We start from the raw sequence: 23,733 nt of genomic DNA, 5'->3' as shown, positions 1-23,733 counted from the left end.
CAGTGTTTGGAGGGCGCAGGGGAGCAGAAGCGCATGCGTGCAGGCATAAGTGGGACTGGGCCGGGATCCCCGAACTAATTAAATTAAAAGTTTGCCACAACTTTATGGACTTTGTGGACAGGCGCAGTGTTCTGAGGGCACAGGGTATGGGGTACGCATGCGCCCAGGTATTCATAAGACACGGGCAGGATCCCCAAACTAATCAAACTACGTCACGGTTGTAAGGACATCTGTCGAAAGGGTCATTGTCTGTAGGGCACAAAGGAATAGATGCGCATGTGCCCAGGTGTCCATAGGACAGTGGTGGAATCACTGAACTAATTAAAAGTACGACACAACTTTACAGACTTTTGCGGACAGGCAGGGTGTTCGGAGGTCACAGAGGCTCAGATGTGTATGCGCCCACGTGGCCGCAGGACAGGAACTGGGCACCCGAATCATATAAAGGTGTGTCATCATTTTGCGGGCATGTCTGGAAAGGGGCACTGTCTGCAGGACAACTCCATTTTGATTGCAGACAACCCGGACAGGTGCCGGGTCCATAGGACACTGCCATTTTGATTATGGACAGGCCATACAGTCACTGCTCCGAGTACTCCTAACAGGCCTTTTTAAAACAAAAAACACACACAGAGCAACACTAAACACTTACAATTTATTAATACACATTAAAAACATTTAATTAAGAAAGAGAAGGGGTAACAAAATGCAAAACATACACAGGGAAAGTGGGGTTTTCTACTGGCGGTTATCAGGGGAGGAAGGGAAGGCAATCTCATCATATCGTCTCTGAGTGCAGGACAATTCTGGGGATGGTTGGCTGGGACAGGGGCCAGGGGTACAGGTGCAAGTGGGGCAGTGGTACTTTAGATTTCCCATTATATACCCCTTTACAAACACTTTGAAGTCAGCAAAACTGTTGTTCAAGTGGTCCATTTTTGCCACCAGGCTCACTAGTTAATTTCCCACATTGCCAGTTTGGGTTTGTATGTGTCCATCCACTTGTGGAGCAGCTGGTGCATCTGGGCCATTCCCTTAATTCGTAGTTTGTACTGTGTACAACATGTTTCAGTTACATGTGAAGCAATGTGCATTCATTTTCCTACTTTTTAAATTGGACTCTATACCATTAATATTACTATTGTTACTCATTTCATCAAGAGGGAAATTCTCCTCAAGCCACTCCATGCTGCTTACCATTTCTGTGTAAACAAAATAAATATGCTTTTTACTAGGCATGTACACAGAACAAACTTCACAATTACAGAAAGAAATGTAGTGTATTTACCACTTGCGAGTATGTTTCCGCTGTTGCTATGTTGCTCTTCTCCCATTGGCAGTTGCTTCTCAGTGTGTATGCAAAGCAGCACTCAGGTAATACTGCTGGAAGCATATGTCATTTTCCTGCTTGGTGCATTCCATTATGTTGCACACCCTATGAAATTGCCCTGCTGATTCCATAAGTACAAACTTTGTAGACCTACTTCATTTTTCCCTGTAATATGCATATGTATTGCCCTTTAAACATCTTCAGTTTCTTTACGTCACACTACAACAATGTAATACAACCCCTGATTTTTTAGGCAGTGTGGGTGCTGCCCGATCTACATGGACAGTCGCATAGTCTGCAGACTCTGTGCCTATCACATTGGGCCAGAGGGGTCAGTATGTTGTATGGTACATGTATACAAATTAAGGGTATCCTGGTAAAAACCTGTGAAATTCAGTGAAAATATTTTCTTAAAGGGACGTTATGGTTAAGTTGCGCTAAAAAAAACCTAACAAATTCGGTGAAACAATGTTGTTAAAGGGACATTATTGTTAAGTTGCGCTAATAAAAATCTATCATATTCAGTGAAAAAACTTTCTTAGAGGGACTTTATGATTAAGTTGCACTAATAAAAAGTGATCAAATTCGGTGAACATTTTTTGTTAAAGGGACGTTATGGTTAAGTTGCACTAATAAAAACTATCAAATTCAGTGAAAAACTTTCTTATATGGACTTTATGGTTACATTGCACTAATAAAAACCAATCACAACCGGGGGAAAACATTTATTAAAAAGATATTATGGTGACAAGTAAACCTTGTCACCTACTTCTTGATGGTCTTTGGATCATAGTAGGACTTCCTTTCTTCAGCCACTTTTTATAAATTGCGCTTCCTTAAATTTTCAACGTGTTCATGAATAGTGAACACATTTATCAGTGTCTGCTCCTCTGTTCTATAGTTCAGATTCTGCAGTAACACCCTTGTTCATCCAGTCAGGAGCTCAATTGGAGACATCTTTGTTGCAGAAGATGGTGTAGACCTAAAGGCCATAAGGAAAAAGTGGTAATTGGATGTCCCAACTGGGTCCAGAGTTTGCCACAAAATACTTTAAGATACTCATAATTGTTTTGTTGTATCTATCTGTGCTCTTGCTTGAGGCCAGGCAGTAGGCAGTGTAGAGTTTTATTTTTACCCCTAGAATCTTCAATATCTTTAGCATCACTTCACTGGTAAAGTGGTTTTTCCTTAGTCTGAATGAATCCTTTGCGAGAGGCCGAAACAAGAGAGGATGTGGTTGATGATTAGTGCAGCAGCTGTCTCTTCCTTACAATTCAGGGCTAGAAGACATTCTACCCACTTTGTGAATAAGCATGTCACTGTCGACATGTATTTGTTTCCTCTAGAGGAGCGAATCACTGGCCCAATGAAACTGACTTGTAAATCTGACAAAGGCAGTGTCATTCCCCTTTTTGTAGGGGAGCTCTGCGTGTTTCTGAACTTGGTTGAAATTGAGTACGCACATGACACCCCTTTAGGTAAGTGTCGAGGTCCTGGCTGATGTGTGGCTAGTAGCCAACCTCAAGAAAGTTTTATAATGTCGTGTGAAACCCCCTATGACCTGCTGTGGCTTAGTCATGGGTATGATTCAACATCTGTGAAGAATGGCACTCTGTCAAGAGTGGCACAGGGTACCCAGGTAGGTTTTGGGTGGCTGTGCTGAAGTAAGGTAGCAGATAAGCACACCCAGCAGGAAGTTCAACAAGAAAGAAGAGAAGGAAACTGTAGCTGTGAGCCAAAAGGGGCAAAAGATACAAAGGTACAAACAAACTGGATTCCCTCTTGGGGTGTATGCTGAAATGGGAAAGAGTGTTCCATGAACCTTAGGAAACTCCAGCCTTCTGCACAGATTGCTATAACAGAGGCCCACGCTGTATGCTCATGGCTGGGAACAACAGCAGTGGGTGTTTGTAACACTGAAAACGTGACAAGGGAAGGGGCAGAGGTTGCCTGAGGGAAACCAACAGGCAAGCTCTGTACAAGGGATTACATAAGACACATGAGAAGACAAGAACATATATATCCAGCGAAAAGGAAGTCAATGAGCAATCTAGCAGAAGGAAAGACAGTTAGACTGAAGTAGATAACCAAAGGTGGAGTACAGAGGACTCAAGGAAGAGAACAAGGGAGCAGCAGTCAGGAAAACAGAAGGACTGAGAATTAGGAAGCAGGTCTGCAGTCAAGAGTGGCACTAGGTGCAGGCAAACTGTAGTGGACTGCGGAGGACTGTAGTAGGCTGCAAGGCAGGGAGTCCAGAAGAACAGGACAGAGAGAGATAAGTAGTAGGCGACAGACAGAGAGCCCAAAAGAATAGGGCCACGAGGTAGGGAGCCCAGAGGAGCAGGGCCGCAGGCAGCTAAGTGTAAAACAGGCTGTAAGGCAGAGGAGTGTAGCAAGCCGCAAGGCAGGGAGCCAAGAGGACAAGGGCTGTAGGCAGCGGAGGGAGGCAGGCTGCAGGGCTGGGAGCCCAGAGGACAAGGACTGTAGGCAGCCGGAGTGAGGCAGGCTGCAGAGCAGGGAGGCAAGAGGACAAGGGCTGTAGGCAGCGAAGAGGTGCAGGCTGCAAGGTAGGGAGCCCGGAGGACAAGGGCTTGGAGACAGCAGATGGTTGCAAGCTGCAAGGTAGGGAGCCCAGAGGAGAAGGGCTGTAGGCAGCCGGAGTGAGGCAGGCTGTAGGCAGGGAGCCCAGAGGACAAGGACTGTAGGCAGCCGGAGTGAGGCAGGCTGCAGGGCAGGGAGCCCAGAGGACAAGGACTGTAGGCAGCCGGAGTGAGGCAGGCTGCAGGGCTGGGAGCCCAGAGGACAAGGACTGTAGGCAGCCGGAGTGAGGCAGGCTGCAGAGCAGGGAGCCCAGAGAACAAGGACTGTAGGCAGCTGGAGTGAGGCAGGCTGCAAGGCAAGGAGCCCAGATGACAAGGACTGTAGGCAGCTGGAGTGTGGCAGTCTGCAAGGCAGGGAGCCCGGAAAGGGCACTGGATCAAAACAGGATAATGTAGCAACAGGAACAGCATACAAAGTAGAGGGTCAAGGCAAACAGGAGCGGGGAGATCTCAAGATGCAAGACACTGTGCTCCTGCAGGCAGCTGCTTATATACAGCCCTGCCCTGTTCTGAGGCAGGCTAATTGACAGCACATGGAGCTGCACATCTGAAGACAATCTGCCTCCTCCCTCTCTGGTCCTGAGCAGGGGGAAGCAGCACTGGCCGCTAGGGCTTCTGGAGATTGTGGTCCCAATAACGATGAATGAGAATAGCCAGGAATTGAGGACTGTTGCCAGGTGCATTATGGTAAATGTAGTTAATTGAATAAAATACGAAAGAACCAAAGTTATGCAAATGGAATAAAAGACCAAGGTGTGAATAGGAGTTGTTCAAAGAGTATTAGAAGGATCAATGAGTACCAAGTAGTCCATGATGGTTGCCAATGCGTGCGCCAGCGGCGCGGGCATGACAGTATGCCCCTCTCCAGGCCCCCTGAAGACTGACCAACAAGAAGAGCACGTCCAAGGCCTGTCACACCGCGAGAGAGTCTTATACCAAAAAGGGACATCATGAAGCACCAAAAACTGTTTAATGCTGCAAGGTAAGAGTCTTGAAGGGAGGAGACATTACCAATGTTTTGAACCTTTGAGGTAGAATTAAGAAAAGACAACTTCTTAGGGACCCAAAACCCAACAGTGCGTTCATGAACTGAGGAACTGTGGAGATGTGCGGCAGGCTCCATGGCATATATTGCTTTGAAAGAAGTGGTCTTCCTTAGGACTGGCAACAATACAGTGCTGAAAGGTGGAACCAGAGATTCAGCTGAATTGGTTGCTCTAGGACGGTCGTCCAAAAAGTCAGAAGCAGCAATGGCAACATGAAGATTTGCGACAGAGACTTCAGGAGTAACAAATGTTGCAGGAACTCCATAAATTGCAGAGAGATCAGGAATGGCAGTAGGAAGTTCAGATGATGTAACAGCTGGATGTATAGGTGTCACAGGAGCACCAGTGGACAGGGATGCAACCGAGACTGATGGCATAGTGACTGGTAGTTTAAGTGCAGCAGTGGCACCAACAGGATCTACCGGAGCTGTAGCCTTTAATAGGAGAACTTTAACTGGCTTTGCAACAGGTACTGTCCTTGCAGGCAGAGAGGAAGGGGGTGCTTCGACTGCAGTAGGAGTGATTTGAGATGCGGCATCAGTAGCAGATTCATGAGTACTAGCAGGGGGAGCAGCAGAGATTGGGCTTGCAGATTTTGTAACAAGTAGCATGGTGGATGTAGGACCAGGAAAGGATAAGCTTTCCGATGGCTGGCCTGCAAAGTCGTGTGTGAGCAAGTTGATACATGGATCTGGGTTATTGACAGTAGGCAAAGTTGGATTCCAGACAGGTACTGGGTATGTTTCGGGATCTGACTCATGGTCAGGAGTACCAATGTTCATAGAAGCAGAGTACATCTCAGATCTGGTCACTTCAGTAGAGGCTGTAAATGGGAGTAAAGGACCGACATCAAGGGCAAGAATGGAACAATCCTTTGACTAAGCGGAATCTCCAGTCAGATGATTACACTTGATCTTTGGTGTAATGGCCGTGTGAGTGATCTGGCCCACTGGAGGAGTCCATTCTTCACTATCTGAATGACAGCCTGTGTTACTGTGGCTACTAAGTGAATGAGCGGTGTCAAGCTTTAACTGGTATGTATATGCAAAGTCCAGGTCTTCCAACTGCTCTGTATAAGTCTGTATCCTCTTCTGTGTTACCAGTATGGGCCTTAATCTGTTAAACTCTAAAGACAGAATGTCGGGTGTTGGACATAGTGTCAGATGGTCTGGTAAATTGTGTCCCTTTGCTAGATTCTTATAATGCAGATAGACAAATTCATCATAGAGGTCTTCGGTTTGTCTTTGAAGGTGCAAGAGCTGTTCTTGAAACTGGTATGTTCCATTAGCCAGTTCAACAACTTCGGAATCTGGTGTAGCAGAAAAGCCAGGTGTTATAATCTGAAGACTGACCTTAGAGTTATCGTGGTTAGTAGTTACAGGGGAAGCATTAAGACAACCGATGGTCAGTATTGGTCCTTTGTACCCAGGACCAGCTGCTCTAACGTCAGGATACTGAATGTCTTGTCCTGTTAAATGAGTGGTATCAGTAGTCTGGGGAGGTTGTGTAGCTTGCCAAGCTGATCTTGAGGATGTCACTTTGGCAATAACGTACTCTGGTTGAGAGTTTGCCACAATGAGTGCAACATCTTTGGTTGAAGCAGTGTCAAAAGTAATGCCAGAAAGCGCATGAGTGTTATCCACTGGTTGGGCTAACAAAATCTGCAAGGATTCGTTATCTTGCTGTAGTTCTTCTACAGATAGAGACTGTGGATCATAGTTGCAAATGTCATAGTAGTTATACATAGAGGGGTCAGAGAGCCATTGAGTGTAGTACTGTGCTTGTAAACCTTTGTTTACTAGGGCGAGTCTGTCTTTTAAAGAAGGGTTTTTGTTTGCTGTCCTTAGGAAAACTTTAGATTTTTGTAGAGGTTTCTTGAACCGAAAAGAAAGCATCTTTGGTCTGTGTGTGCCTTTCCTGCCTATGGAACAAGAATCTTTTTGGTCTTGCATTCTGTCAAGAATGGCACTCTGTCAAGAGTGGCACAGGGCACCCAGGTAGGTTTTGGGTGGCTGTGCTGAAGTAAGGTAGAAGATAAGCATACACAGCAGGAAGTTCAACAAGAAAGAAGAGTAGGAAACTGTAGCTGTGAGCCAAAAGGGGCAAAAGATACAAAGGTACAAACAAACTGGATTCCCTCTTGGGGTGTATGCTGAAATGGGAAAGAGTGTTCCACGAACCTTAGGAAACTCCAGCCTTCTGCACAGATTGCTATAACAGAGGCCCACGCTGTATGCTCATGGCTGGGAACAACAGCAGTGGGTGTCTGTAACACTGAAAACGCGACAAGGGAAGGGGCAGAGGTTGCCTGCCGGAAACCAACAGGCAAGCTCTGTACAAGGGATTACATAAGACACATAAGAAGACAAGAACAGATATATCCAGCGAAAAGGAAGTCAATGAGCAATCTAGCAGAAGGAAAGACAGTTAGACTGAAGTAGATAACCAAAGGTGGAGTACAGAGGACTCAAGGAAGAGAACAAGGGAGCAGCAGTCAGTAAACAGAAGGACTGAGAAGTAGGAAGCAGGTCTGCAGTCAAGAGTGGCACTAGGTGCAATTAAACTGTAGTGGACTGCGGAGGACTGTAGTAGGCTGCAAGGCAGGGAGTCCAGAAGAACAGGACAGAGAGAGATAAGTAGTAGGCGACAGACAGAGAGCCCAAAAGAATAGGGCCGCGAGGTAGGGAGCCCAGAGGAGCAGGGCCGTAGGCAGCTAAGTGTAAAACGGGCTGTAAGGCAGAGGAGTGTAGCAAGCCGCAAGGCAGGGAGCCCAGAGGACAAGGGCTGTAGGCAGCGGAGGGAGGCAGGCTGCAGGGCCGGGAGCCCAGAGGACAAGGACTGCAGGCAGCCGGAGTGAGGCAGGCTGCAGAGCAGGGAGCCCAGAGGACAAGGGCTGTAGGCAGCGAAGAGGTGCAGGCTGCAAGGTAGGGAGCCCAGAGGACAAGGGCTTGGAGACAGCAGAGAGTTGCAAGCTGCAAGGTAGGGAGCCCAGAGGACAAGGGCTGTAGGCAGCCGGAGTGAGGCAGGCTGTAGGCAGGGAGCCCCGAGGACAAGGACTGTAGGCAGCCAGAGTGAGGCAGGTTGCAGGGCAGGGAGCCCAGCGGACAAGGATTATAGGCAGCCGGAGTGAGGCAGGCTGCAGAGCAGGGAGCCCAGAGGACAAGGACTGTAGGCAGCTGGAGTGAGGCAGGCTGCAAGGCAAGGAGCCCAGATGACAAGGACTGAAAGCAGCCGGAGGGAGGCAGGCTGCAAGGCAGGGAGTTCGGAAAGGGCACTGGATCAAAACAGGATAATGTAGCAACAGGAACAGCATACAAAGTAGAGGGTCAAGGCAAACAGGAGCGGGGAGATCTTAAGATGCAAGACACTGTGCTCCTGCAGGCAGCTGCTTATATACAGCCCTGCCCTGTTCTGAGGCAGGCTAATTGACAGCACCTGGAGCAGCACACCTGAAGACAATCTGCCTCCTCCCTCTATGGTCCTGAGCAGGGGGAAGCAGCACTGGCTGCTAGGGCTTCTGGGGATTGTGGTCCCAATAACGATGAATGAGAATAGCCAGGAATTGAGGACTGTAGCCAGGTGCATTATGGTAAATGTAGTTAATTGAATAAAATACAAAAGAACCAAAGTTATGCAAATGGAAATAAAAGACCAAGGCGTGAATAGGAGTTGTTCAAAGAGTATTAGAAGGATCAATGAGTACCAAGTAGTCCATGATGGTTGCCAATGCGTGCACCAGCGGCGCGGGCATGACAACATCAGGCGTCAAAATGAGCTAGCTACCACCATCTTGTCACAGCCAGATAGGGCTCTCCTTACCAACAAACCGTCTTGGATCCAGAACATCGTGGAAAACTTCATCAACATCCGGAAATCCTCTTTACCAGTATAATCCAACTCTGTTAGAGGAAAGTTTACATGGTCTTCAATGTGTTGATAACATTTCCCAATCATTGGGTCCTCTTTCTGTGCAGTGATCAAATATGCATCTGGGGTATCTTTACTCCACTAGGCTGTCGAGAGTTCGCTGTTAGCACGCCTTTGTGACCTGGTGAGAGAGGCAACTTGGATTTCATCCAGCAACTTGGATTTATGTTTCTAAGAAATACCCCTGCAGATCTCTGGTTTCAGCCAGCTGGACAGCCAGGTCATTCCTAGTCTTATTTGGCACCTCTATTTTGGAATGACCCTTTAGTTTCTTCTAAAAGATGGTCATCACATTGGGATTCACCAGATCATTGATTGCCTAGATCAGTTTGGCATGCCTAGGGATTTGTTGTTGGCACAAAGCATGCATCGATTCTTCTACTTAATCAGGTGCTCCACAAACCCATTCCTAACATAATAAAAGTCAGTGATTATGGCCATTTCATTGACTTGGTGGTGCACTGCAGTGAGGATGGCTTGATAAACAGCCATCAACTCTGCAACCTGACTACTTCAGGGTTCTCTTTCATAACAAGAAGGGGGATTTTGGGTATCCTTCACCCAGGCATTCCCAATGCCAGCCAGCAGTTATTTTCCCCCATTGTTGTCAACATTGTAGGAGCTCCCATTCACTTAAACTGTGGGTATCCCCTGACACATGTCTTCTTCATAGACCTTGTGTTGGGAAGTTAAGTATACCTCCATTAGACTTTTGTCCTCGAGACAGTTTTCTTAAGCACAATCATGCAAGTCCGCCAACCTGTGCACTAGGGGACTCTTCTTGATTTGGCCATATCTGACCTCCACAGGAAAGTCTTTCATGTACGGACTCTAGGAAGTCATTCTGGAATGACTAACATTCCATGGGCAGATTCTGTCACTTTGGAGATATTGCAATGGTTGGTGAGGAGTCTCAACAATGATGTGCTCCCCAGCTCCCCCTGTATGAATGTACGTTACATTTGTAGTGCCCACACAATTGCGAGGAGTGAGTTCTTGCAATATTTAAATTTTTCCTCCACAGAGGATAAAGTCTTGCTTGCATATGAGATAACTTTGTAGAACTTGTTGTGCTTTTGATACAACACCGCTGTTAGGCAAGTATCTGGGAATCCTGTCTCCAGCAAGAACTCCTTGTTTTTTATGGGTTAAGCCAAACAATGAGATAACTTTGTAGAACCTGTTGTGCTTTTGATACAACACCGCTGTTAGGCAAGTATCTGAGAATCCTGTCTCCAACAAGAACTCCTTGTTCTTTATGGGTTAAGCCAAACAAGGTGACTGGGAAAGGCTTCTTTTCAGTTAACTGATTTGGTCGGATTTATCCAGACCCCACTCCCACTCCCACTTAACTCCGGGCTTTAATAAATGGAGCACGGGTCGAGTGAACTCTGTGTAGTCTTCAATGAACTTGCAATTATAATTAGTGAGTCCAAGAAGGCTTCTTAATTCTTGCAGAGTAGTAGGGTCATTTAATTTCAATAAGGCTCCCACCTTCATCGCCTGGTGATTAAGACCCTCAGGGGTGAATTTGTGCCCTAAGAGGTTCACTCAGATCTTACACCACTGTGACTTCTGAAAGGACAGTTTTACTCCAACTTTCTGCAACTGGGTTAGAACATAGCAGATTTCTGCTATATGTTCCTCCACAGTTAAGTTCTTTAAAAATAAATCATCGACATAGGCGAGGTTTCCTCTTTTGCCCAGATCAGGCATGGCCTTATGTAGGAATGTATTGAACTCATTGCCAGAGTTTATGTATCCAAAGGGGGTTTGGGTCCATGTGTACTGCTGCCCCCCGAAGGTAATGGCAATCTTGTAATGATCTTCCCTACTCACAGGTATTGCCCAGAAACCGCTGGTCAGGTCAATGGTGGTGTACACCTTTCACCGTTGGATCTGGACCAGTCCCTGATCGATGTAGGGGAGGGGCCATTTTGACATGTGGACCCGTTTGTTCAACTTCGTAAGGTCTTCACATAGTCTCCATTGGCCATTTGGTTTAAGTATCCCCAGTACCGGGTTGTTGAAGGTACTGTGGATCAGAGGAATTATCCCGCAGGATTATACATTCTTAATAATCTCTGTGAGTGCCTCCATGGACGTGAGAGGTAACCAGTATTATTTCACAAATACTGGAGCCATCTCAGGGTCCATGGGAATGGTGTTTGAATGAATGAGTGTGCGTCCGCAGTCATAGGAGTCAACTGAAAAGCTATCCTGGAATTCCAGGAAGACCTGTTTTAACTTTTGGCTTTGCTCCTCAGTCTCACAGGCATCAGCAAGATTGATCCTTTCCACAACCATCTGCTTGAAACCTGGAAAGACCTCAGGCTTGGCAATTTTGGTGGTATCCTCCAGTTGGGTGGAGAGATCTCTTTTGATGGTGTTGACTTGGACAGGGGAGTCGAGGTAGTGGTCCTTGACTTTGAACACTACCCCCTCCCTCCTAATGTCACAGGTCTCTTCTTCTACACCATAGGGACATACAGACTACACCATGAAATGAAATTCCCCCCCATGCCTAGCAAAAGAATTTTCCTGAGGAATACCGTAGCTGAGGTCAAAACAGTCATTTGGGATTGGTCCCATGATTTCAATACCTAGATCAATAGAATAATGTTGGGCATCAACCACCATTCCAATAACAGTGCCTGCACCCAAAGTGATACTTCGAGGGTCGTTGTTATCCACCAATATTCAAATGGTGTTATGTTCTATGTCTACTAGAGGTGTTGGATTTAAATACAAACCTTGTTGTTTGAGATGGGAATTTAGATTTATATAGGCGTCCTGATGTTTGAGGTTCTGTCCTTGCTAAATTTTAAAGGGTAGAGTAAATTGTCACACTGCCCTGGGGTGTGGGGAACTTTTCATCCTGAATCTCCCTTCTCCCAGGTTCAAGGATCTATTGTCCTGGAACCGGGGAGAGAGAGAAGAGGATTGTTTTGGAAGTTCTGATTTGGGGGATTTTTGGGGAAAAAAATATGTTGGCAGGTGGAGTGATACTTCTCTCCTGATGGAAGTTTGGAGGGAAGATTCCCGGGCATTAAATACTTGATTAGTTCACCCCTTTGGCCCAGGGGAGTGCATACATACCGCAGGATTGGTGTTGTTCCCTTGTACCTAGGGCTTAAATAGTTGGTAGGGTTAGAAGGATCATTGTTCTAGGTCTTTGCCTGACTACCATTTGATTGGGCTGGGTTGGGGGGTCCCTTCTGCCTTACATTTTACTTGTTGGCAGAAGGGTTACTTTTAGACCCCCCTGTCTCCAGATCCAATAGAGGGATAGTTTTTACCTACACCACCTTCACAGCAGCAGGGTTGTTAGATGGTTTGGTGGTTTTGGCAGCATTTTTACTCTCAGCCGGTTTTTGGACTAAATATATCATAGTGGCCTGTTCAATCACCCAATCCAGGGTCCTATGCTCATGCACCAACTGAGCCATTATGTATTTGGGGAGCATATGGAAATATGTAGATATGAACTCCCTACTATTGGTGTTCTACCACCGGGAAGTCTGAGCAAATGCCTGCTTTAAAACCTGCACAAACTCCCTAGGCGACTGATCTTCCCCACACTGCAAGTTATATCCAGCCCTAAGGGCCTCTTGTGGCTTCATATGGGTGGTTAAATGTTTCAGTATGGCCGCCTTTTAGGTGGACCATTTATAATGGTCCTGGTCCTCTAGTCCTGCAAAGAAACTGGAGTACAAAGGTAAGAAAGTTTATTTTGCAAATGCTACACAATACATATCATTCTTGAGCTGGAACGATGCCATCATCAGCACATAAACTACCTGATACTCCCATACCGAATACTAGACATTCTTGTGGGGTCATAATGCTCTTAATGGCCTTGATTTGTCTCATTCGGTCTTTGAGAAAACCCTTGCTCTGTTTCCCTGTCTTTTTCTTTTTTTGCACCAGAGTCCATTCACCTTCTGACTCTGAGCTGTTACTGGTACCCACTTCCCTGTCTTCTAGGCACTCCCTATCTCTATGAGACTGGGAATATCTCCCAGAACCACCGGGTCGGGACTCCTCTCACCTGGATCAAAGTCAAGTCTCAGGGTCACTCTCCCTGGATTTTCTTTCTAGCCCAGGATAGAACCAAGTTTCCTAATCCCTCCTACCAGGCAGTCTGCGAAATCACCCGTTTCCCTGAATATACATTTTATTTTAGAATGGGCTTCATAGGCTGAGGGTCTGCCTTTTCTCCTTCAGTGAAACAGGCAAGGCGGTCTCTTTGTAGTGGCATTTTCATTTAATCTAACTCCCTGACTTTCTCCTCATAAGAGCTTTCATGGTCTAAAGTACTTACAGTATTATTCCTTCCTTCCCTGGTCACACTGGTCCAGCCATTTTCCCTTCTTTGTGGTATACATGACTGTTCATCCTTATCAGACAAGGACTGGCCTTCTGGGTCAGTTGGGCTAAGCCTGGTTAAGTCCAACTGCCCCATGTTCCACTGTTCTTTGTCTGTGGCACAAATGAGGTCAGTGGCCATTTGTAGCTGGGAGGTTGTGAGTGATGGGCCTGGGTCCCAGATGGGATGGGATTTTCACCTTGATCAGTTGGCCTTGTCCCATATTCTGATTGGTCAGGGTGCATCAGCGCCTGTTTATATTTCACAATTTTGTTTGTGAGACTCTCACACCTGCTTCTCTCTTTCCTTATTTCCTGTTTGTATTCAGAGAGATGGGCTTTTAATTCTGACACTAAGGTCTGATTAAACCCATGCACCCTGCTCTGGGCTGCCAACCAATTGTTTATTTGCTGCACCTCATGCTGAAGTGATTCATTATCACTCTGCAAGTCTTGTATGTGCATGCATATTTAAGGCGCTTTTCCTTCAGGAGACATATCTTTCTCTTGCTCATGCATGCCATTTGCTGACTCTGATATTTCAGCTTCTATTTGTCTCACATGCCTTTCTAGCTCATTCCTTTCTTCTCTAATTCTGGCCAGTTCCTGAGAACCTGACTGTTTCTTTTCTACCTGCATTTCCAACTGATTTATCCTCTGTAATAGGATGCTGTTATCCTGATTCAAGATGTCTCTTCCTGAATCAGCTCCATCCTCTGTTGTTTCAGAGTTCTTACATAGGTGAATTTCATAAACTGTTTTGGGGTCCTTTTCTTTCATGATAAATGGACTATTTGCCCTTTCTACAGTCTAGATTTGTTGATTGAGTCTGATCATTAAACTTAGGTTGCAGTGTGCTCACATTTTCCACACACTCTTTATGTACATTTTTCAGTGCAGGAAACTGTTTCATGCTCTTAACTCTCTTGTTGCAGTGTTTTCAGCTCATTTTAGAGTTGTTTGATGAGATCTTTCACCTGTGACAGGTCACCAGCCTGATTCATCCTACAATCCTCACTATTTTGCCAACGCTCTTCGACTAACAGCAAATGAAAATATATCTGAGTAGTTAGCTGAACCATTTTGATCTGTTCATCATGAGCAGTTGTGGTTATATAAAATGTCTCAAACGCCTGGTGTAACATTCCAGCTTTGGGCCATATATCATTGCTTACTGAGGTAACCTCCTGCACAATTCTGCTTTGCCAGTTTCCTGCATCATTCTCAACCCATTCTCCTTTAAGAAATAATTTAGCTAGGAGATGCTCCCTGGCTTCACCAATTTGTATAGTAGTAATTTCACAATGGCTTTTTGCATCTTAGTAAAACTTACTTCAGGCAGGGATAACATCACCCTGTTGCTGCCTGATTTCCTCACACGAGTCAATTCTGACACAATCTTATTTGTCCACCTAAACACCTCCCTGAAACTCAGGGGTCAAGTCCTCGCTGCAATCTAAAAAGGCAAAAAATACTTTCCCTCCACCTTAATGCAATTGCATCAAAATGAACAGTCTGTCCCAATGCATTTTATCATGAGTCGTAAATAGCAAGCTAAATCCCGGATGAGCCCCCAATGTGTAACAGTTTATTGAGAGGCCTCCCTCAGTATGGGGAGTTCCTTCCCTCCCCACTCAAGGTGTCTCACAAACAAACTATTTAACAGATTATTTTATTCAGCTCTTTCTCAGACTCATATCATGCCCTTTGGATCCCTCCCACTGAGCTACCAATGAGTCAAGAACCAGGCCAATACAGGAAATATATTTGTATTTGTTTAAATAAAAACTAATAGAGATTCACACGACAATGTCAAAGAACACGTTATCCGTGGCACAACAAAATCAACTTCTTTCAACATAAATAAATCACAAACTTGAGGTGAAAATTACACAAATCACAATTCTTTACTTCCTACAAATTTCACTTTAAGAAATAATTAAACTGATCAATAACCAAAACAAGTATTAATGTAGTGCTGTGCAATTTTGATTTTCCTGCAGGCTTAAAAGGCAAAGAGGAGGATTTCAAGATTGCTATAAATACATATGGCAATTATGAATTCGCCCACACTTTTGGTTTAAAATAAACACAGGGTTATTTAGCAGTTTGTTTTTCAGACCCCCCTGTTACTTTGGTCTGTGTTGCGGAAGTCAGACTGAAATATTTGAATAATTTGGGGAATTTTGGATTTCAGACACCCCTCTACTGAAATATCTGTGTTGAGGAAGCTTGATAAAAAAGTTGGACTGATTTACCAGTTTTACAATCTTAGAAGTACCCTGCAAGAGGTCACTCAAATAGGATTGGACAGTTACCCTTCTCTCTCCTGCCAAACCCAGCCTCCCAGTCAGGATTGGTTTAGGGATCTGTAGCAGACATATGGCAGCTTAAATTAAACTTAAATCCTATTGCATGCTTACCATGGCCAGCTAAGGTACTTGAAAAAGTTGTTACCAACTAGCTTCAGAAATTTATCGAACACGAATTATTGTTGGACAAATTTCAGTCTGGTTTTCGTCCAAAATAGGGAACTGAGACTGCCTTGTTGGTAGTACAGGACGAACTTTTAAAGGCTGCAGACCAAGGGGAGCTTACCCTCCTGGTCATGCTGGATCTGTCCGAGGCCTTTGATACAGTGAATCATCAAATTCTTCTGGACCGCCTGCAGGAGGTTGGAAGAGTATCTGATTTGGCACTGAGGTGGTTTAGGTCTTTTTTGACCAACCGTCAACAGTGGGTGAGAGTGGGGGAGTTCCTGTCAGACCTTATTTGCTTGAGCTTTAAAATTTAACCAATAACTGCTATAATATTGATATTTTCTGATTCCACTAATCATGGGGAATGAAATAAGACAACAGCCAGGTCTGCACCATTTTGCAAACCCATGTGACACTTTCCTGCCTTTTCACAAAAAGTATAACAGTTAAGAATATGTACCTTATTACCCATATTCTCAATTTCACCCTCCAACTGTTCACGAACATTTGGAACATTTTGGGATCAGCCAAAAACACATCTTAGATGGCCATTGCAGTTCCCTGCTTCACAGGTGGATGAATTGTATATCTCCAAAACTCATCGGGAAATTACCTAATAAATGGTACATAAATTAAATAGTTCCACGTTATGGATGCTGGGAAAAATGCCTAAATGTTAATAGTCCTTTTAAATTAATAGTACATCTGCATGTTGGACAAATGGCAACTCTCCTGCCTTCAGGCCATATGGTCTCTATGGGTCAGCCTGTAACCAGAGTTTTTGAATTTGTATTATTCTCTGTGTGTTTGCAGCTTGCTCATTGAAGCTGGTTGCTTGTTTGACTCTGTAGCCCCCATCTTCACAGCTTTTAGTCATGCTCCAGCCAAAGGGAACTTCCCATGCAGTAATTTCCTTCAGATCCAGCAAGTCAGAGGAACACTAGGTTTTCCACACCTTCTAGAGCACACTTTATTGCAGTTGTAATTAGATGGGGAATGTAACATGCAAACTTGCAGTGGGGGATTTTCTTGTGAAGTTGCCCACCCACAAGCCAAAAGGGTTTGTCATGTGCCGACAGACATTTTTCCATGGAAAACAAAGTGGTTTTTCAGATGTCACTGGTCTATTGTATGTGAAACATAATATATATTACTCATTGTCACTACGCGGTAGGCGGTAAGAGTTTACTGGTACTGGCATTCTACCGGTACCGGTTAACCCTTACCGCCTTACTACGAGGTCCCCTTGCGGGTTGGTACATTAACAGCTGCTTTTAGCAGGCGTTAAAAAACAAACACGCAAAGGGACCGGGGTGCTAATTACGGTACCGCAATTTGCGGTACCGTAATTAGCGCCTTCCCCATTCCCATTATGCCCTATGGGGCAAAAATGGGAATGGGGAAGGGCAATGGAGGAAGGAGGAATTAGCGCCTTCCCAACCTTGGAACAGGGCGGTGATTCCCCTTTCCTCCAAGGCGGTACCGGTAAATTACCAGCATGAACCATGGCGCTAATAGCGCCATGGTTTACCGCCTACCGTGTAATTAGGCCCCATGTCTTTTTCTCTGACATTTTTCCTATTAGCAGTAGTATAGTTTCAAATTTAAACTGCAGATACAAATGTCAAGCCATTTTTGGGGTCGGTGTTGCTTTTCTGGTGAAAGGAACTTTCACTTTTCACAAGCAAAGTGTTTTTCGTGTCAGTGTTGAAACATCCTGCTTTTCATGTGAAAGGGTCTTTTGTTTGAGGCCTTTGAATGCACCCCACACCTTCGCATTGTACGCAAAACCTATTTTCTTAATATGGTCTGTCATAAACTAAAATGCACAATACTGGCCTAAATGAAAACACAAAATGTATATGGTAAGTTGCACAGGCCTCTGCATCAATACTTGCTTACATAGGGTCAGCTTGTTTGCCCTAAAATGAAAATATAAACATCAATCCTATTATCTGGTTTTCGATGATTTATTGCTTTAATATAAACCGCTATGACCTATAAATAACACAAATATCCAATTTAAGGAGTTAATTACAGGGAAGCAGCAATGGAAAAAAAAACAATGACCCTGTACTCAACCGACTATGCACGTCCTCTGCATTTTTAGTAATGCCAGGCCCCATGTTTTGCATGATGAGTTAGCATTTTCTGTGTCATGTATTGTCTCAGTGGTTAGTATCCCTGCTGTATTTTATTTCTCAGATACTTTTCTGGTAGTTACTTGGACACCTTGCTGGTATGTAATCAGATTTTAGCCTCTCACAAGTTGTGAAGTCACACCTTTCAAATGCTCTATTTTTGTCCAGTCATGTTTCAAAGGCAAATTAGCCTTCATTATTAAGGCAGCATCAGTACTGCTGTACTATAACCAATGTTCTTTGAAATAATTACATGCTTTTCCTACCACTTTAAAGATCCTATTTTGAAGACCACTTCCTACTGTTGGCAAAGATCTTCTAAGCTACTTCACTGTACTATGCTCTCCAGTTTTCTGGTTTTGCACATTATTTAAAATCATTGGCCCAGAGATGGCCATGGAGGCTCTTTTAGGTACTAGGAATGCCACTCAAAAAATCCAGCATTGGCTTGTGGCTCTCATATATTATTTCACATGATTTGCCATCTACTACTACACTGGAGAAGACACACCCTGAGATGAGGACAATCAAGTATCACGACAAGTAATTGCTGTGGGGTATTGTAAATTATACTGCTGGCCGAGGGGTTTGTTTTACTGTACTGCGCTATACTGAGTACTCTACATATTTATGGGAAATCCAATGACTTGCGTGGTTCTGAACATTAGCATGCATGGCCACTTTCCTTTCCTGAACATTTAGGTACCCAAGTGAGATCACTAACTTCCCAGCTCAAATCTTTACAATCCTCAGTGTACTGGACTTAAGTAAAAAATGCAGCAATGCATTTTGTTAGGCAATCCCTGGTTGGAAATAATGGGCTGTGACATGCAAGACTTTAGAGCTGTCTAGATGTAATGATTCTGTATAGTGGAAATATGAAATACTTAAGTTTATGTACAGTGCAGTATTAGTGTGTTTGTCATGTTCTAGACTGTCACCTATGACAGTGATGTGAACACGAAGGAGAAAGTATTGCACTAATAAAAGATCGAATGCTCATGAACTGTTCTACAGGACGGCATCTGGCTAGTAAACAACAGCCAGACCATAAAAGAGACAGCCTACTTCACGGAGAACATTGTCGGTGGAGTGCTGGCACTGGTTGTTTTCTAGAAAGATGAACCTGACAACTTTAGATACTACTATAGAGAAGACCAAAAATGTCTAAGCTGCAGAAATTATAGAGAGCAGTCATGGATCCTCCTGAATCTCTGGACCTAATTGAATTTTAATATTACAATGTTAATGATCTCAACCTACTAGTAACAGTTTGAATGTATGTGATCAGACTCTTTTACAGAAAATCTCAATTTAGCCCCATTGATGTGCACACTCATATTCCCAAAACCTTTCCAAATGTTTGTACATTCCTTATTTCACAGGATCCCACTGCATTCCTGGTGTTGAATGCTCCACTGAGACACCAGAGTAACCCTTCAGACAGGGTGCACCTACACCCTGCCACATGATCAGCCTCTGCACCATATCCAAGGCCAGCTGGGAGATCTATGTCCTTATTAAGGACGAAGAAACTGACTCATCCTTCATCACTGAGACTTGGTTGACAAATTGCAATGTCCCCGCAATCCCACCATCCTTGAAGTCTGGTTACTTGAAAGGGTCAGACAAACAAAATTTCCACACCAAGGTGCTACTGGCTGCATTTATACCAGACTGGAAATCCCTTAAGAGGAGAGTGACCAACAGACGTCGTCACAGTCTCAGAGGTCGTAGGACCAGAAGCTAAATCTAGTAACGTAGTGAGTCAGCTCAGGGTGACAAGATTCCCAGGCAAGCAATAAGGGAGAACACTGGGATCTAATCGTGATAAAGAACGAATTGTCTTATTAGGGGAACATTATACAGAAGATATAAGGAGGTGGTGATGCAGACCTAGGACCAAGAAAGCCTGTCAGGAAGAGCCCGGCCTAGCAAGTCAGAATAGGCACATTCTGTAAGGTCAAGCCATCTCTTGGCAGGCCCAGATGGCGGGGGCTGTGGGGGGGAATGAGGCAGGTCAGGAAGGGCATTGCTAGTGCAGAGAGAAGGGTAACATGTATAAGGATTGGCCAAACTGCCCAGTCACCCCGATAGTCTCCCTTCCAGTTACAACCAACAACCAGACCACTTCCGAATTGTGAGAACTGTAGTGGACCAGTGGTATGAGACCCCAGAAAGCTCACGTTTAGAGCCAATTGAAGAAGAGTGTTTGCAAAACCTTGGAGCATGCAAAGCCAGGGAAGGATACGATTGTGCAAACTTCCTAAAACTGTACAGGACTGGGAAAGAGGAGGGGTTGGGAGCCTTCAAAGCCCTAAGATCTGGAACAGAGGGGGTTTCTGCAAGCTCTAAGTACTGGAACTTTGATGCTGGAGCCAAGGGTGACGCAACTGCACCCATCGGCGGAAGACATTTAAGTGAATAGGACTATACTGACTCTTTTATTCTCCTTCTTTATATAGAAAGTTCCCAGTTACATTTTTGCTATTTTACCGTAAGTAATACCTAACGGACCAGTCAATGAACTATGTGTTCTTGGCATCCTTTATAGTCCCAGCTGTCCCTATTGTGACAGCCCATATTCCAAACGAAATACCCTTGCACAGTATAGCTCGATAGTTCTAGTTTCGGCTTTTTAGTGATGGAAACATTTACCATCTTCAACAAACTCTCCTAGTATAGCTGTAGTCCCAGTTTATCCATTGGAGCAGCATTGCCAAGTTCCTGAGTCCCTTCCAGTGAATGTTGGAAATGTTAAATATTTAAACAAGAAACCCATGATAGTCAACTTGAAAGGATTAATGAATCGCTGGATAGGAGTTTGCGGTCATAGGGCCTCATTCCGAGTAGGGCGGTAAGGGTTAACGGCCACGGGTAACGAGACCGGTGCCGTTAAACCCTTACCGCCCTACTACAAGTTCCCTTTGCAGGTCCTTCCTTAACGCCTGCTTTTAGCAGGCGTTAAGGACGGGACCCGCAAAGGGACTTTAGTGCTAATTAATAACGGTACCGTAATTTACGGTACCATTATTGGTGCCTTCCCCATTCCCATTGAGCCCTATGGGGGCTCAAATGGGAATGGGGAAGGGCCCTGGTGAATGGGGAATTACCGGTCCCTCCAACCTTGGAATGGACCGGTAATTACTCCATTCTCCAGGGCGGAGTCCGAACGATTTTGGAGGCAGCCATGTTGCAAATAGCGGCGTGGTTACCTCCAAAGTTGGAATGAGGCCTCTAGTCTGCAACTCTCTATTTAATTTTTGTGCTGGGAGTAAAAACACTGTAATCGAGTAAAAAAAAAATAGTATTTTCAATGGCAGAGTTTTTTTCACCACTCTAAAATATTTTTCAGCGTCAAAACGGGTTTGGTTTTATGATCCATATGTCTTTGCACCTATGAATTCACCTATATTCAAAAAGATTCTTTTTTTACTTTAAATGTCCTCTTCAGTTCAGGTAGTATCTGAACACATACCAGTGGCGATGTGTGGATTGTTGAATATTTCTCATGTCGTTTCTTCCCGCCGACCTTAGTGCGCATGACTGAACAGGGGCATCTGTGTATGTTTTAAGGCCTGCAGAAGTTTATGCACATGTTGTGGTATATTTTAAATTCAGTGTGTCGCTTTAAGCCTACTGTACATGTATGGGGACCCTACTGCTTGTTTGTTCTATATTTTATAGAAAATATTCAATTTCCTGTATATTTTTCATTGTATTTGTCCCTTTGAGCATACTGCACGTTTATGGTAGCCACCGAGGGGGTTTGGTATGGCAGAACATCGTATGCGTTTTTCAGAATAACTGTAATTTCACGGTCCTTTTTTTATTTCATGTTGTCCCTACAATCCTAAAGCACACGGCTAAACTGGGGTAGGGGGATGGGGGTCATGTGTCTGGAGATGCGTATATGTATATTTTGGTGAATGTTCCAATTCTGTTTGTCCCTCCAGCCCTTCTGTACATGACCGAACAACACCTACAAACTGTGTGTTCTTCCTCTTATGCCATTCCTCCCTATCTGTACTCTAAAGCAATTGTTCAGCTTATAGGTGTTGCAAGTGGAATCTAATAGCCCAAACTCAAAATGTCCTGAATCCTGATTGCTTTTGTTCTCAAGAGGAGGAAAATAGGGACGTAATCCATGTGGATCAGCGTTCTCATGATCGGCTATGGTGAGGGGTACAGCACAGGGGGAATGATGGTGGGTCAGAGTACCCAAGAATTAGAATACTTGCTGAAGATGAAGAGACAGAGTACTGAACTGGGGTCAGAAGGCTTAGCGGGAGGAAGGTTGTACCCAGATAATAGGGGCACAGTGAGAAACAACAAGGATCCGATCCACAAGAGTTTTTGTACTGACCCAGTAGGGGACGGGAGGGATTTCCTAATCGTTGTGATGGGGAAACATAGGTGAACTCAATGTCACATGAGCCTGTGTGAACTCTACCCCCCTCCATGACGATGCAGTGGCATGGAGAGAACATTGGAGTTTAGGCACCCCCAAGTCTGAAATCCTACCCTGCTAGAAAAGGAAGAAGAAAGTTGATTAATTAGGTGCTGAACCGTTGGGTGCCCTCGTATGAAGATGGTGCTAGTAAGCCAACTAGCGTGAATAAGCAATCAAGACCAGTGATATGCTGTCACTCACTGAAAGCAGACTGTCTTTCATGGAGCAACTCATGCAAGTCAACTGTCCGAACAATGAAGACTCTTCTCGTCCCTCTTAAACCCAATGGCCCTCATTACGACCCTGGCGTTGGACCATGGTGCTAATAGCACCATGGTCCAGGTCGGTAACTTACCGACTCCGCCATGGCGGAATGGGGAATTACCGCCCCATTCCGAGGTTGGCGGGGCGATAATTCCCCATGCCGCCATTGCCCTTCCCCATTCCCATTCCCATTTTTGCCCCATAGGGCTCAATGGGAATGGGGAAGGCGCTAAGTACGGTGCCGCAAATTGCGGCACCGTACTTAGCACCAAGGTCCCTTTGCAGGTTGGTTTTTTAACGCCTGCTAAAAGCAGGCGTTAAAGTGCCACCCGCAAAGGGACCTCGTAATCAGGCGTTAAGGGTTTAACGGCGCCGCCACCTTTTACGGCGCCGTTAACCCCTTAAAGCCTGGGTTGTAATGAGGGCCAATGTCTACATTGGGCGGGTCCATTTTGATTCATAAGCTATTGCCACCCAAACAGGGTTGACAGATACTTATCCTCTGTGCCTGCAGACCCCAAGACATAGAAAAGAAAGATTAGCATTAAGTATCGCCTTGGAGTATTCCAAAGTGCAGAAAACAGGGGGACCTTTTGAATGGTATTATAACATGCCCATCAGCAACTTTGGCCAAGGGGGCTGGTTTAAGATGCTCGCAATTTTATGGAACGCTCTAGGGGTGCATTTAAAGGCCCCTAACAGAATTAATTTCACATGAAAAGCAAGATTTTAAACACTGAAACAAAAACGGCCTGGCCTTTATTTTTGTTTTTCAAGTAAAATTAAAGAACCATTTGGAAAGGAGCCTGTCATTACTAATGTATAAGCAGCATTTTAATTTACAAAAGAAGGAGGAATCAAAGATCCCTGTCACATGGAAAACATGATGTTTAAACATTGAAAACAAAAATGGCCTGCTCATGTGTGTGAAAATAAACACATTTTAAAAAAAAAGTTAAAGTGAAGAAAAAAAACACTGCCCACAGATAAATGTCAGAAAAACAAAACATGATATGTGGGTTGACAAAGAGCAATGTATATTATGTATCACCCAGACAACTACAGTGACATTTGAAGAGTCACTTTGTCTTCATGAAAGAAATGTCAGCCCAAGGCAGACCCTA

The sequence above is a fragment of the Ambystoma mexicanum genome, chromosome 10 (genome assembly GCF_040938575.1).
Source record: "Ambystoma mexicanum isolate Mex_15411 chromosome 10, UKY_AmexF1_1, whole genome shotgun sequence".
Classification (NCBI taxonomy): domain Eukaryota; kingdom Metazoa; phylum Chordata; class Amphibia; order Caudata; family Ambystomatidae; genus Ambystoma; species Ambystoma mexicanum.
Note: the sequence above shows the minus strand (reverse complement) of the source record.